Raw genomic sequence first — 13,931 nt, 5'->3', positions numbered from 1 at the left:
GGCCCACCTCCCCAGGGTCTTTTGTAACTTTTGCACAGCCTATCCCTTGCTCTCCATACAAACTTCCATACCCTCTCTGGGACCTTGTTTTTTCTGCTCCTTGTTGCCCAGGACACTTCATCTCTGATGGTTGAAATGCCGCTCAGTCCAAATCCGTCCTCCACTGAGCTTTTCCCATTGGCTCCAGCTGGAACAGTATATGTATTTTTAAACTTTCAAATCTCTCTCTTTTTTGTTCTTCTGATTTTGCGTATTTCAGTTATGCTTTAGCACCTTAAGGAAAACATCTCACCCCCACAATGACTAAGCAGCTGAGAAAATGGAAAGAACACGGCTTCTCTCTATACCTCTGTGCTCTCATCTGGAAAATGGAGATAAACATGGTAAATAACCAACTGTCTTAAGGATTGTTTTAAGGCTTCAAAGGGGCTCTTGACATGAATACTTTCCACCTCTTGGATCTGCACATTTTAAAGGATCAATGAATGAATGAACGAGTGAAAGCCTTTACTGTTTTACCTCTGATTGTCAAAGAAAGATAAGCTTTTGCTAAAACCCTAGGAATTCTGCACCAGTAACCTGCAAACTTAGGGCTTACCTGGTGACTCAGTGGTAAAGAATCATCTGCCAGGCAGGAGACTTGGGTTCCATCCCTGGGTCAGGAAGATGCCCTGGAGAAGGAAATGGCAACCCACTCCAGTCTTCTTCTTGGGAAATCACATGGACAGAGCAGCCTGGCAGGCTACAGTCCATGGGGTCACAAAAGAGTCAGAACAATTTAGAGACTGAACAAAAACAACAACTTGCAGGCTTAGGTTCTGGGTTAGACGCTTATACCCCTGTGATTAAGGCATGAGCCAAACATTCCTGCAGAGCAGTGACATCATCTAGGATGGAGGTCAGCGAACTATGACCTCTGGACAACATCCAACCCATTACACTTTTGTATGAAGCCCACAAACTAAGAATGGGCTCTGCATTTTAAACGATTTTTGCCTTTAAAATGTTATGTCTCTGAATGTACATTTTAAAAGGAAATTAGGTTAAATGGAAATGTAAACATCTCTACATCTTTTGAATTAAAAAAATCAAAAGAAAACTATTTCATAACACGTGGAAATTGGAGGAAATTCAGACTTTGGTGTCTATAAATAAAGTTTTATTGATTCTTCATGTTTCTTCATGTATGTACTGTCCACACAGTACCAGACAATGTGTGAAGAGCTTTCACACGATAATGGCACAGTTGAGTAGCTGTGAGAGAGGCTGCGCAGCTCACAAAACCAAAAATACTTACTACCTGGCCCTTTCTAAAGAAAGTCTACCGATCCCTGGGCTATGAAATGAGAGCAGCAGTGTGTACCCAGCCCCTTGTCTGGGGATGGAATGTCTCTTAAAGAATGAGCATCAAGTGGAAGCTCAAGAAAAGTCCATTCTTCCACTCTCTTTCCCTTCCTGTCTTAATTCCCTTCCACAGAGAGCTCTTTTATTTGGAGATCTAAGCCACACAAAACCAGAAGAAGAGGATGGCCGGCCCACTGGGGCACAGGGCCCGGCACAGAGGCCTTCAGACAGCAGGGCTGTGTTTCTTACCGCCTCCTCCTGCTCCGGGCCCTCCCCGAGGCCAAGGTCTGTGGGACCCGTGGGAGAGGCTGGTGGGGTGGGAATGTCTGCATCCCAGACATAGATGAGGCTGCGGCTCTGGATTTCTTAGAGGGCGGTGGTTTCCCCTGCATCCTTTCGTGCCTTAGGTTTTGAAAGGGAGGCTTACTCTGCACTCAAGTTTCCTGCAACTGCAGTTTAACTCAGCGCAGGGTGACAGCTTGGAAGAGTGAGACCCTGGGCTGGCATGGAGGGTGAATCGAGGGCCTTGATTCTAACATGAGGAATGTAATGAAGAGGTACCAAGAACTGAGATATGGGGTCTAGCTTGGCATCCTAGCTCTGCTCCTCACGGGCTCTGGGATGTTTCCTCTCTGAACCTCTTTTCTGTGTCTGAAAAGTGGAGGGTGATGGTTTCTCCTGGGGAGGGGTGGAGACAGGGTTCCCTGTCAGGTAAGCTTGGGGAGCTGGGTTTTGTCTTTTACCGCACTGAAGTCCTGTGTCTAGAACAGTGCCTGGCCTGTGGTAAGCACACAACAAATGCCTATTAGTGGAAGGCGATACAGGCATGCCTGGTTTTATTATGGTTTGCAGATACTGCGTTTTTTTACAAATTGAAGATTTGTGGCAACTTTGCATTTTCAGGTTTGGCAATTTTTTAGCACTACAGTTTTAATTTTTTTTTTAATTGTGATAAAAGTCACATAATATAAAACCTGCTATTTTAGCCATATTTAAATGTGCAGTTCAGAGTACTAAGTACAGTCACATTTTTGTACAACTCTCATCATCCATAGCAGTAAAGCGTGTTTCAATCAAGTCACCTACATTTTTAAATATAATTTTATTTCTCTATTTTTGGCTGTACTGGATCTGCATTACTGTGTGAGCTTTCTCTAGTTACAGAGAGCAGGGCTCCTCTTGGTTGAGGTGCGCGGGCTTCTCACCACGGTGGCTTCTCACAGGCTCCAGGTGCACAGGCTTCAGCAGTGGCAGTTCACTGACTCAGTTGTTCCGAGGCAGGTGGAGTCTTCCTGGACCAGGAATCGAACGTGGTCCCCTGCATTAGCAGGTGGATTCTTATCCATTTTGCTCCCAGGGAAGTCCTGTGCTTTGTTTTTTAAACATACAGCTATTGAACAATTAATACACTACAGCATAGGGCAAATGCAACTTTTGTGTGCACTGGAAAAACAAAGACTTCACGTGACTCACTTTATTGTGATATTTGCCATTTTGCAGTGGTCTGGCACTGAACCCCCACAATATCTTTAAAGTGCACCTTTAAAATATGTGGACTGCCTACCATACTACCAATTCTCATTAAATAGTCTTACCGTTGTGTCTGTTCTAAGCCAGGAATCAGCAAACTATGGCCCACACACCAAGAACGGCCCATTGCTTGATTTTGTTAATAAAGTTTTATCGGAACACAGCTTTGCCCATTCTTTTATATATTGTCTGGGGCTGCTTTTCTGCCACAGGGATGGAGTTGAGTAGTTGTGAGAGAAACGTATGACCTGCAAAGCCTCAAATATATACTGCTGCTGTGCTGCTGCTAAGTCATTTCAGTCATGTCTGACACTGTGCAAACCCATAGGCAGCAGCTCACTAGGCTCCACCGTCCCTTGGATTCTCCAGGCAAGAATACTGGAGTGGGTTGCCATTTCCTTCTCCAATGCTATCAGACTCTTAATAGCAAATCTTTGTGGCTCCTGCTCTGAATGTCAAGGGCACCCTGTCTGTAGGTGACCACAGATTTCATTTTCCCCTGATTGCAGGTGTGTGGGCAGTTACCAGCTGAAAACAAGCAGTTAGCATGTATTCTCAATGCCCTCTCTAAGACACTTAATTTTTCCTTTGACGCCCTATTTCTACCACATTATTCTGGCCTGGGCAGAGCTGACTTTTCTGTGCCTTCCTGCTCTCCTATTTAAGATGCTGTTACTTTCATTTCTGTGTAAAAAGAAACTCAAGCCACTTGTGAGTTGCTGGCAGATTCATTAGGGATTGGTCTTGTGTCCCACACCAAGTCCATGCTTAGGGAACCACACAGGAGGAGTCAAGGTAAAAAGGGATGACCCACTAGATACAGCTGACTACATGGTACCCATGGATAGGATGTTGGCAGGGAGCAGGAGGGATCCACTCTGTCCAGGGCACAAAGTGCCTAGGTTTCTGATTCACTCTCCCATTGTTACAACTGGAATGACCTAGGGCACTGTAGTTAGCCTCCCTTAGCCTCAATATTCCGATTTGTAAAGTGGCAACAGTGATACTTACCAAGTTGGGTGGCTGTGGATATTAAATCAGCTAGTGTATCAGTTGCCCGAAACATTGTAACTAGCTAGCTATTTTTATAACACAGTAAGTCGTGTATTTGCAGGTTTGGGAGAGAGAGAGATCGTCAAAGACCTGTGTTATATGCTGTCTTTCCTCTTGAGAATCAAGACCCATAGTTAGAAACCTCTCAGGACCTTGATTTTGTGATGTGGTGATGGGGATCTTTCTAGATTGCGTGGCATTTACTGAGCACTCTGCAGTCTTTACTTGAAAGGATTCCTGCCCATTGTGCCAGCTGAGCGATGCAGGCTGTGCCCTTGTTTTGCTACCATTTCATACTCAGCAGATCTTTTTCTTCCTTTTTCCTCCAGAAGGTCAGGACAACAGACACTCCTAACCCCAAAGAAAGGACAAGGGTGAAGATGGCGAGGTGTGACTGACTCCTGGTCCTGAGCCTTGACCCCTCTGTAGCCCCAGAGCTGTGGCTGAGACCCTCCCATCCTGGGGAGAGAGAGAGAAGCCCCAGGGCTTAGAACCTCACGAAGAAGAACGCAGGAAGCTTCGAAAACCGGGGGAACTGTGCACTTTCAAAGCTGATGGTGGGATGGTGCCTCTGCAATCAACAGGGTCGATGCAGGGCACAGGTGAGAATGGAAAAACAGCTGCTGAGGGAAACAGAGAGCTTCTCAAATCACCCCATCCCCTCTTTACTGCACCATCAGTGTTTCGACAAAACCTGCCCTTCTGGTGGTGGCCCCTCCACTCCAGTTGGGGACTGATCACTGTGAGCAGAGTGAGAGCAGAAAGCCCATTTTCTGGCTGTGTGATCTGCACACTCTGCACCTGGCTTTCCTCTTTTTTTCAAATAGTGGTAATGATTACCTGGTGCATACTAAGTCACTTCAGTCGTGTCCAACTCTTTGCAACCCTTGGACTGTAGCCTGCCAGACTCCTCTGTCCATGGGATTCTCCAGGCAAGAATACTGGAGTGGGTTGCCATACCCTCCTCCAGAGGATCTTCCTGACCTAAGGATTGAACCTGTATCTCTTATGTCTCCGGCATTGGCAGGCAGATTCTTCTCCACTAGCACCACCTGGGAAGCCAGCCCCTGGTAGGGTCTTATGTTAGAGAGGATCCGGTTCCTGGTGCACAGTAGGTGCTCAGTATGAAAATGTTTTCTGCAAGGCTCCTCTTCATCCACCAACCCCTTCTCTGGAGAGGTTTCCTTTCAGACCAGCAAGCTGGCAGCACCTAATTTCTTCTTGGGCGCATCCTTATGGGTATTCCCCCTATGGCCATCTGCCCACACCTCTCGATCTCCAGAGGTCAGAGGTCAGAATGGGCAGGGACTCTGATGTACCTTCCTTCTTGGTTATCCGACAGGAGTGTGCTGCTGCACCTCCTGGTGAATTTCCATAGGATAATTACTTGCTAGCACGCGTGGACAGTTATTGCCTAGAAAGCAACTGTTTCTACCCTTTTCTCATTCATTTCACAAAACATATCCCACTTTGTCCCTGTAAGAGTCCCGTGAGAGAGCCATTGTTCCATTTTACAGATGAGGTACCAGAAGCTCTGAGATTAAGTGACTTGCCCAGGGTCAGCCTGCTGATCGGAGGGAAGCTGGTCACCCACCAAGGCCACGTCAGTCAGCTCCCTCTCTCCACGTCATTGTGAAGGGCGCCACCCGGTTCGCTCGCTCCTGCTTCCCGGGTGATACAAAATCATGAGCTTTTCCAGGAAAGGTTGTTACCAAGACACTGGATTTGAGGGTGTGTAGGAGGGCTCTAGGTCAAGGTTGGAATAGAGAGGCCTCTCAAGGGCCCAGCCAACATGCCGCACTTCTGCTTTAAGGCCTGAAGAGGCAGGGCACTGGGGAGGGGTCAGGCGCCACTGCCCAGGGTCACTGTGAGCAAATGACAGCAGGAAATGTCCTCCCTTCCTGCCTGAACCACTTCAGTTCATTCCTCCCCCTCCTTCTAGAAGCCACACCTGACCATTGGCCTACCCTTCCTATGGGGATCACGGTGGACCTTTGCAGCTTCCTATTGACTTACATGTGTGTTTAAAAGTAACTTGTTTTATAAAAAAGTAACTCTGACTACATTTTTCTTGTTCCAAAAAAAAAAAAAAGATAATCACTACGTAAAATTTAAATCAACAGCAATAACCAAATTAATACGAGTAATCACCTCATTTGAATATAATCAGCTGACATTTCAATGTATAATCACCCAGTGCATTTTTTTGTCTATATGTGTATATATATACACACAAAGAAAACTGCTGCTTTCTAATTTGCTTTTAGTTGAAAATGTGTCATAAGTATCATTCTCTATAATTAATATGCTTCTACAAAAAACTTTGCTAATGGCTTCTTCATGTTTTTTGCATCCACTGCTCTGTTATATGTGTGCTAGTTTTGCTTCCTCAATTACATTGTAAGCTTCTTAATTATCCATATTCCCCAGCTTGGTGCCAGCCTCAGGATGGTTTGTTCATTGACTGATGGCAAAGCAGGGCATGGGAAATAAATGGGATTTGAGGTAGACAGACCTGCATTTCAGTTCTGCAAAATCTTCAGATTTTGCTTCCTTCCTTCCTCTCTTTCCCCTTCGTTCCCATCCTCTCTTCCTCTCTCTGTCCTTTCTTTAACATGTGCACTGTTAAATGTTTTAGATATTTATGCAAACACACATTTATTTTAATATCTTGTGACTGCCTCCAGCACTTAGCCCTTAAGATATAGTATTATACATATTTATAGACCAGATCCCTGCTCCCCTGGAGTGTGCTGACCCAAATTAAATCAATAAAGGAAAAGGAAATAGATCACTAAAGCAGTTGAAATACACCAGGAGTAAACACCAGGCTGAGAAAGCTGAAAAAGGGGACATACTTGAGATGAGGTGGGGGCCCAGTGAAGCCCTCTCTGTAAAGGTGAGCATGAAGCCAAGACCTGAAGGACCAGCTATAGGGAATGGGGAAGACGTTCAGACAAAGGTCCTGAGATGGGAAACACTTGGGCACTGTTGAGAAACTGAAGAAGACTGTGTGGCCTCAGGTAACAAGGAGGGAGCAAGATGCCCATGGGGAGGCTGGGGGGTGAGCAGGAGCCAAGCGACGCTGGGCTTGTAGGTCCCAGTATGGAGACTGGCTTTACACTAAGAGCAGTGGGCCATCAGCAAGGGATTTTCTGTGGGTAATTTGCATGTTAAGGTCACTCTAGCTGCTGTGTGGAAATTGATCTTTGATCGGGGAAGGAACAAATGAAGCCTCTGGGACTTGGGAAATACAAGAAGACAAACTTATTTTTGAGCATTGAAGGAGCTACAAGCCAAGGACCCTGGAAAATGGGGCAGAGAAAAATAATATGGAGGGCTGGGGATTCCAGGAAGAACTCACACATGTGTCCCTCTTGTTCCCACCTTCTGTGGAGGACAGAGGAGCCTGGCGTGCTGCAGTCAATGGGGTCGCAAAGAGTTGGACACAATTTAGCAACTGAACAACAATTGCCATGGTTGTAATGCAGAATCACACAGAGCCGAAGTTAAAGTTCCAGAGTGGACTGGAAGCCCAGACATGATTTGATCCGGTGTTGTTCACTTTTAGCTTTAGAGACTGAGCCTCAACAAAGGGAGGTGGCCTGCCCAAGGTCACCTCGCTGGCAAGTGGCAGCCAGAACATGAAACAAGGCAGCCCCCCAAGGTCAGAGCTCCTTGCGTCTTCCTTCCAGCCTGTTCCCACCCTGGGATCTCCTAGTAGGATGCTGTGTTTAACCTCATCTGTCAAGAGTGTGCTCTGTCGTTTTTGCGAGGGGTTGTCAGCTGCCCCAGGAGTGCTTTCATAGTGATTCCACGGTGGCCCCGACAGCCTCCTGTTCAAGCTCGAGGAGGCATGACTTCCAGGCCCTCCACGGCTGATGCTCCAGCCGACCCCTCATTGGGCCTGCAGAGATCCAGCAGCGCAGCCTTCTGATGGTTGGCACCTAGACGCGCTTAAGGAGGCAGGCAGATCTCCCAGGGGAGATGTCCAGAACTGGAGGGGCTTCCCTCCGCCTCTCTCATCATCTCGTCCTGCTTCTGCATCCAGGCTGGTGACGTGGCTCATCGACCCCAGGACAGGTCCCATCACATCTCATCTCTGGGACAGGAGAGGCTGGTTATCCATGTCCCCTTACCCCCCACCACACACTCTTTTGTTCCTCCTGCCCCAAATAGCCCCTCAGGGAGTCTGCACTGACCATTCTTCTAACTTTTTATTTTGTATTGGGATATGGACGATTAACAATGTTATGATAGTTTCAGGTGAACAGCAAAGGAATTCAGTCATACTTATACATGTATCCATTTTTCCACGAACCCCTTCCCATGCAGGCTGGCACATAACATTGAGCAGAGTTCCATGTGCTATACAATAGGCCTTTGTTGGTTATCCATTTTAAATATAGCAGCGTGTACATGACCTTCCCAAAGTCCCTAACTGTTCCATCCCCCATCCTTCTGTCTCCCTGACAACCGTAAGTTCATTCTCTAAGTCTTGATCACACCATTTTTATTCTGCCATTTCCTCTTTCCTGCCACTGGATCCCAGTGGGGACCTCTGGAGGTGTTACATCCCCTTTGCAGAGGAAATTCTCACTCTGTTGATCTAGACTAGTGGTTTCCAGACTGTTCCCTAGGATGCTATGCAGAGAGGCCCCTGGAAAGGTTGGCTGGGCTGCTGTGCCAGAGACCACTGGCACAGTTGCAGAATTCTACTAGGAGAACTCATGGAAGAGTACCCAGAAGGGTTACACTTTCCTTTCATATGAATAATAGAATCTCATCTTTTAGCTGTGCACTTGGTTGCCCAGGATAAAAGCTAAACTTCCCAGCCTCCCTTGCTGCTAAGTGTGGTCACATAACTAGTTTCTCATCAACAGGATAGAAACACAAGTATCCTGAAGGTGTATTTTGAAGATTTCCTAATGAGAAGGAAGGAGGGAGCACCCCTTCTTTTTTTCCAGCTAGTTAGAATGTAGAAGTGATTGTTGGCACTTAAGCAGCTATATTGAACCATGAGGAAGAATGTAATATAACAGTATTAAAGAATCTCCAAAACTAGGAAGTCCTTTCTTAGTCCTGAACTCCCTCCCTCTTGACTTCATGTATATGAACAGAAAATACATTCCATCTTGTTTCATAGTCAAACCTTGTTTTAAGGAATACAGCCAATCACATAGCTGTATGTTGGGAATCAAAAGCCCTCTTGCCTTATTATTCAATAATCATTTGTTTTATGATCATGGGAGCCATGATTTGTGTTAGGTGTAAGAGATGCAAAGATAAAAAATAATTTCTTATTTTTTAGTTGGATTAGTTTGCTAAGGATGCCGTAAAAAAAAGGCTCCAGATTAAGAGGCTTAAAAAGAAATTTATTTTCTCACAGTTCTGGAGCCTAGAAGTCCAAGACAGGTGTCAGAGGACTTGGTTTCTTCTGAGGCCTCTCTCCTTGGCTGGCAGGCAGACACTCTTGTGTCCTCACATGGCCTTTGCTCTGTGTGAATCTCCAGTGTCTCTCTTATGGATTATGGTCTCACCCTAAGTGGCTTCATTTTGACTTACTCACCTCTTTAAATATCTTGTTTCCAAAGAAAGGGGCTTCCCTGGTGACTCGGTGGTAAAGAACCTGCCTGCCAATGCAGGAGACTTGGGTTCGATCCCTGGGTCTGGAAGATCCCCTGGAGAAGGAAATATTCAATATTCCAATTTTTCAATATTCTTGCCTGGGAAATCCCATGGACAGAGGAGCCTGGCAGGCTGCAGTCCATGAGGTCGCAAAGAGTTGGATATGGCTTAGGGACTGAGCACATACAACTTCCAAATAAAGTCATATTCAGAGATACTGAAAGTGAGGACTTAGCACGTGAACCCGAAGGAGCAGCGCAGCCTGTAACACCAGGAGTGTTATAACACTGGGAGTGTATGGACTTCGGGTGGGAAGGATTGACAGAAACTAAGATTGCACGCAGACTTAAGATAACCTCGTTATTATTGTGTCTGGAGCAAGAAGTAAGAACAGAAAATCCGTGCGTCAGGAGACCTCTTGTCCCCATTTCCAGAATCTAAGTGTACTCTCCAGTGTTTGTGCCCAGCCTTGTTTTGACTCGATCATCAACTGTCTTCGATGCAGTTAGTAAACCCTCCTTGAAACAGCTCCCCAATTTGACTTCCTGAATTGCCTCCTCCCCCAGCTGCTCCACTCAGGTCCCTTTGCTTATTTTTCCTTCTTTTCCCGAACCTACATCTTAGAGAATCACAACTGTTGCCTTGAGGCCTTGATTCTTAGTTGCCTTTTTTTCTACTTTATCTCTGTTTTCTAAAATATATTCTACTTTCTATTCCATAACGTCCTATGGAAAAATCCAAACAAATTTTTGGCCAACCAGTATCTATGCACAAGTCCTTGGAGAGCTCCGTTGGTCTCAGGGATATCTTGTCCTCCCTACTCAGTCATCTTCCAAATGCTCCGTCCCCCTCCAGCCTGGGGGCCTTCAGCTGCCTGCCCAACCCGGGTGTCTAACCATCATCGCAAACTTCCTATCTTCCTCCCAGCTCCTCATGTGTGGTCCTCTCCATCGTCAATAATGGCAATGCCATCTTTCAGCTGCTCAGGCCATGTGCAGCCTTGGTGTCGGTCAACCTTGGATTCCTCTCGCTCGCCCATCGCATCCAGGTGGTCAGTAAGGTATACCCGGACTACTGCCTCCTCCCACTCCCCACCGCCCCTGCCTTGGGGCCCGCATTGTATTTCTTGCCTGCATTATTATGACTGCTCTTTACGTCCTTCCTGCCTCTGCCCTTGCCCCTCTACAATCTCTCCTCAAAACAGCCTGGGTGACTCTTTGAAATGGAAGCCAGAGCATCAAACCTCTCTGCTTCAACCCCCAACCCCCACAGGTTCAGAGCAGCCTTACAATGGTCTGCAAAGTCCATGAGATCCAGCTCTGCTGCCCCCATCATGTTTTAGTTCTTTCCAATGAACACATCCCACCCTGCCCTCCTGCCCGGTTATCCCGCACACTCCCTGGGAGCTCTGCCTTGGGATTCTACACCCGTGGTCTCCTCCTGGCCCTCACTGCCCGGTCCCTCACCTCCTCCACATCTTTGCTGTGACATCTCCATCAGCAAGGCCAGCATGGCCACTGTATTTAACACCCAAACTCAACCACACTCCAGGCTGCCCATTCTTTCCTTTCCTGGCTGGATGTTCCTTTGTGGCCCTTGGTGCCTTTTAATGTACTTTACTATTGTTTTGGGTGATCCATTAGTTTTCCCAATCCCACTAGAAAGTCAGCTCCAAGAGGGCAGGGAGTTTTCATCTTAGCCCCTGCCTGCAACAGCATCTATGATGTGGCAGATGCTCAGTAAATACTTTTGGAATAAATACCAAAGACAGCCTGCACAGAACATAAACTTTTATTTCAAGCATAAACCTTTTCGTCTACATGATATATATATAAAGTGATAAGATATATGTGTTTTATATATTAATGTATGCTTGAAACTTTCAATATTGTGCTATATATATAGCATATCTATCAAGATATACATTTTATATATATCTGAAAGACCAAAATATATTTGTTATATATAGCTAAGGGACCATAATTTTTGCAAAGGAAGACACTTTCTGGTTTCCCCGGCTGCCTGTCAGGATGCACTCAGGCAGCAACTGTGCAGTAAAGGGGACAATTTTAGCCTCTGGTTTTCCAGAGCAGAGAACACACCCCTGCCAGGAGGCTTCTGCCTCACATACACTTCTCCAGAGCAGCAGGCCGGGCGCAGGTGCGGTGCATCCGACTATGAAAACACCAGTGGCTGTGCCTCCCCGCCTGCCGTGCATCAGCCTCTTTCAGGCCTACTTTGGCGTGAGCTGGAAAAGGCGTGCCTTTCTCAGAGAGTGCCGAATCCGCCTCTAGATCCTCCCTGTCCCCCAGACCATGGAATCTGGCTCCGTCCGCTTTCCCTCCCATCACTGTGCCCTAGGCATGCTGACCTCTTCACATCCCCAGAGGTGCCACCCCCCACCCTTCCAGCTCTAGCTCAGGGTTTGGGCAGCTGCTCATGCAGCTGTGTTGCTCCCTGTACTCCACAGAATGGGTCTCCCCTCTCCATACACACACACACACACACATGGCAGGTTCAGGTCCTAGCCTGCAGCACCTGTAAATGCAACCTTATTTGGAAACAGTCTTTGCAGATGTGATCCGGTTCAGATGAGGTTGGACAGGGATTGGGGTGGCCCCTAACCAATGACCGGGAGTCCTTATAAGAAAGGCACAGACACAGAGGGGAGAAGGCCACGTGCAGAGGGAGGTGGAGATTGGAGTGACGCTGCTACAAGCCACGGAATGCCAAGGATTGCCAGCAGGACCACCAGAGGCTGGAAGAGGCAAGGAAGGATCTTGCTGTTGTTTAGTCCTTAAGTCGTGTCCGACTCTTTGCTACCCCGTGGACTGTAGCCCGCCAGGCTCCTCTGTCCATGGAATTCTCCAGGCAAGAATACTGCAGTGGGTTGCCATTTCCTCCCCCAGGGGATCTTCCTGACCCAGGGATCAAACCTGCGTCTCCTGCATTACAGGTGGATCCTTTACCACTGAGCCACCAGGGAAGTCCTAGGAAGGATCTTACCCTACAGATTTTAGAGGGAGTGTGGCCTGCTGTGCCCTTAATTTTAGACTTCGCACCTCCCAAACTGTGAGAGAGTATATTTCTGTTGTTTTAAGCCACTCAGTGTGTGATACTTTGTGACAACAGCTCTGGGAAGCTCACCCACAGCCCTTTCATCCTTTGCTTCTTGCCTTAAATGTTACCTTTTGGAAGACTTTGCCTGAACTCCCAGCCCCAGCTCTAGTTACATACTTGCAATGCATTTTACTTTTTCTCTCCCTGGTGCTTGTGACCCTGTGCCATTCTCTTTCAGATGCTCCCTCTGATAATGTCTATGCTCTGGGGCATCCCTGTTGTTCACTGCCTGTTCCCAGTCTTTGCATCCAGGGAGAGTCTTCCTCACTTACAGATACAAATTATCTTTATTTAAATTCATCTGTGTCATAAGATCCCCAGTCAGAAAGTTGCCTTGAGTGTTTCCCCTGGAAATCCTCAGTGTACAATTATTCAAATCGAGTCACTCAACCCATGTCATCCCTCAGTTGCAGAAGACACAAGAGAGATGTGAGAACCTTGAGAACTTTCCAAACCAGGGTCCATTCTTACTGTTTAGCCTGAATATATTTTCCTGCTAAGAGCATGAATCAGAAATGAGTTTTACCAAAGGGTTAGCAAAACCTTAAATAGAAAAGAAACTCCAAAACTGTTGGTTCTCTCGCACTGCCCTCCCCACTCAAACTTCCCCTCCCCACTTACTATCCACCAGGACCTCCCAGGCTTGGCTCCTGGGTCATGATGAATGGTGGATTTCTCCAAATTCTGCTGTTTTCCCTCCTGGGGTGTGCAGATGGAGCTGTCTGGTAGATGCTTTTAAGTCCTTTTATTTATTCATTCATTTCCCCCCAGGGCTTATAAAAGTTTTTCTCACAGTATATTGTAGTCTACCAAGTGTGCAAAAGTGTCTTTTGCCACCAAAATGCACAGATCTTAATTCAAAAACATCTCACTGGGCTTCACTGGTGGTCTAGTGGTTAAGAATCCTCCTGCCAATGCAGGGGAAATGGGTTTGATCCCTGGTCTGGGATGATCCCACATGCTGCGGAGCATCTAAGCCCATGTGCCACAACTACTGAGCCAGTGCTCGAGAGCCCTTGGGCCGCAGCTCCTGAAGCCTGTGTGCCTAGAGCCCGTGCCCCACAAGAGAGGCCACCGCAGTGAAGAGTAGCCCTGCTGGCCGTGACTAGAAAAAACCCGCTTGTCATAACGAAGACCCATCAGAGCCAATAAATACATACATATGTAAATAAATCTTAAAAAAAACCTCACTGCCAAAAAATGAAATGCCCAAACGACTACAATAAAAGCATCAAAGATCATTGATCACAGGTCAC

At 46.8% G+C, this 13,931-nt stretch overlaps 1 non-coding gene across 45 annotated transcripts in view; it reads left to right on the top strand.

Annotated features, from left to right (window-relative positions):
- Positions 1–13,142, top strand: part of LOC109568581 (uncharacterized) — a 252,126-nt gene extending 238,984 nt beyond the window's left edge. For 20 of the 45 annotated variants that reach the window (XR_011570517.1, XR_011570501.1, XR_011570519.1 and 17 more), the window contains 3 exons: positions 260–383; positions 1,478–1,629; positions 4,257–13,139. This is a non-coding gene — a transcript (uncharacterized protein). Of the gene's footprint in view, positions 1–259; positions 384–1,477; positions 1,630–4,256 lie in introns of all 45 variants that reach the window. The other 25 variants (XR_011570509.1, XR_011570513.1, XR_011570530.1 and 22 more) reach the window with 6 other exon arrangements.
- Positions 13,143–13,931: the final 789 nt, after the last annotated feature.

Source organism: Bos indicus, chromosome 14, assembly GCF_029378745.1.
Source record: "Bos indicus isolate NIAB-ARS_2022 breed Sahiwal x Tharparkar chromosome 14, NIAB-ARS_B.indTharparkar_mat_pri_1.0, whole genome shotgun sequence".
NCBI lineage: Eukaryota > Metazoa > Chordata > Mammalia > Artiodactyla > Bovidae > Bos > Bos indicus.
Note: the sequence above shows the minus strand (reverse complement) of the source record. Positions and strands in the feature narration are given on the sequence as shown.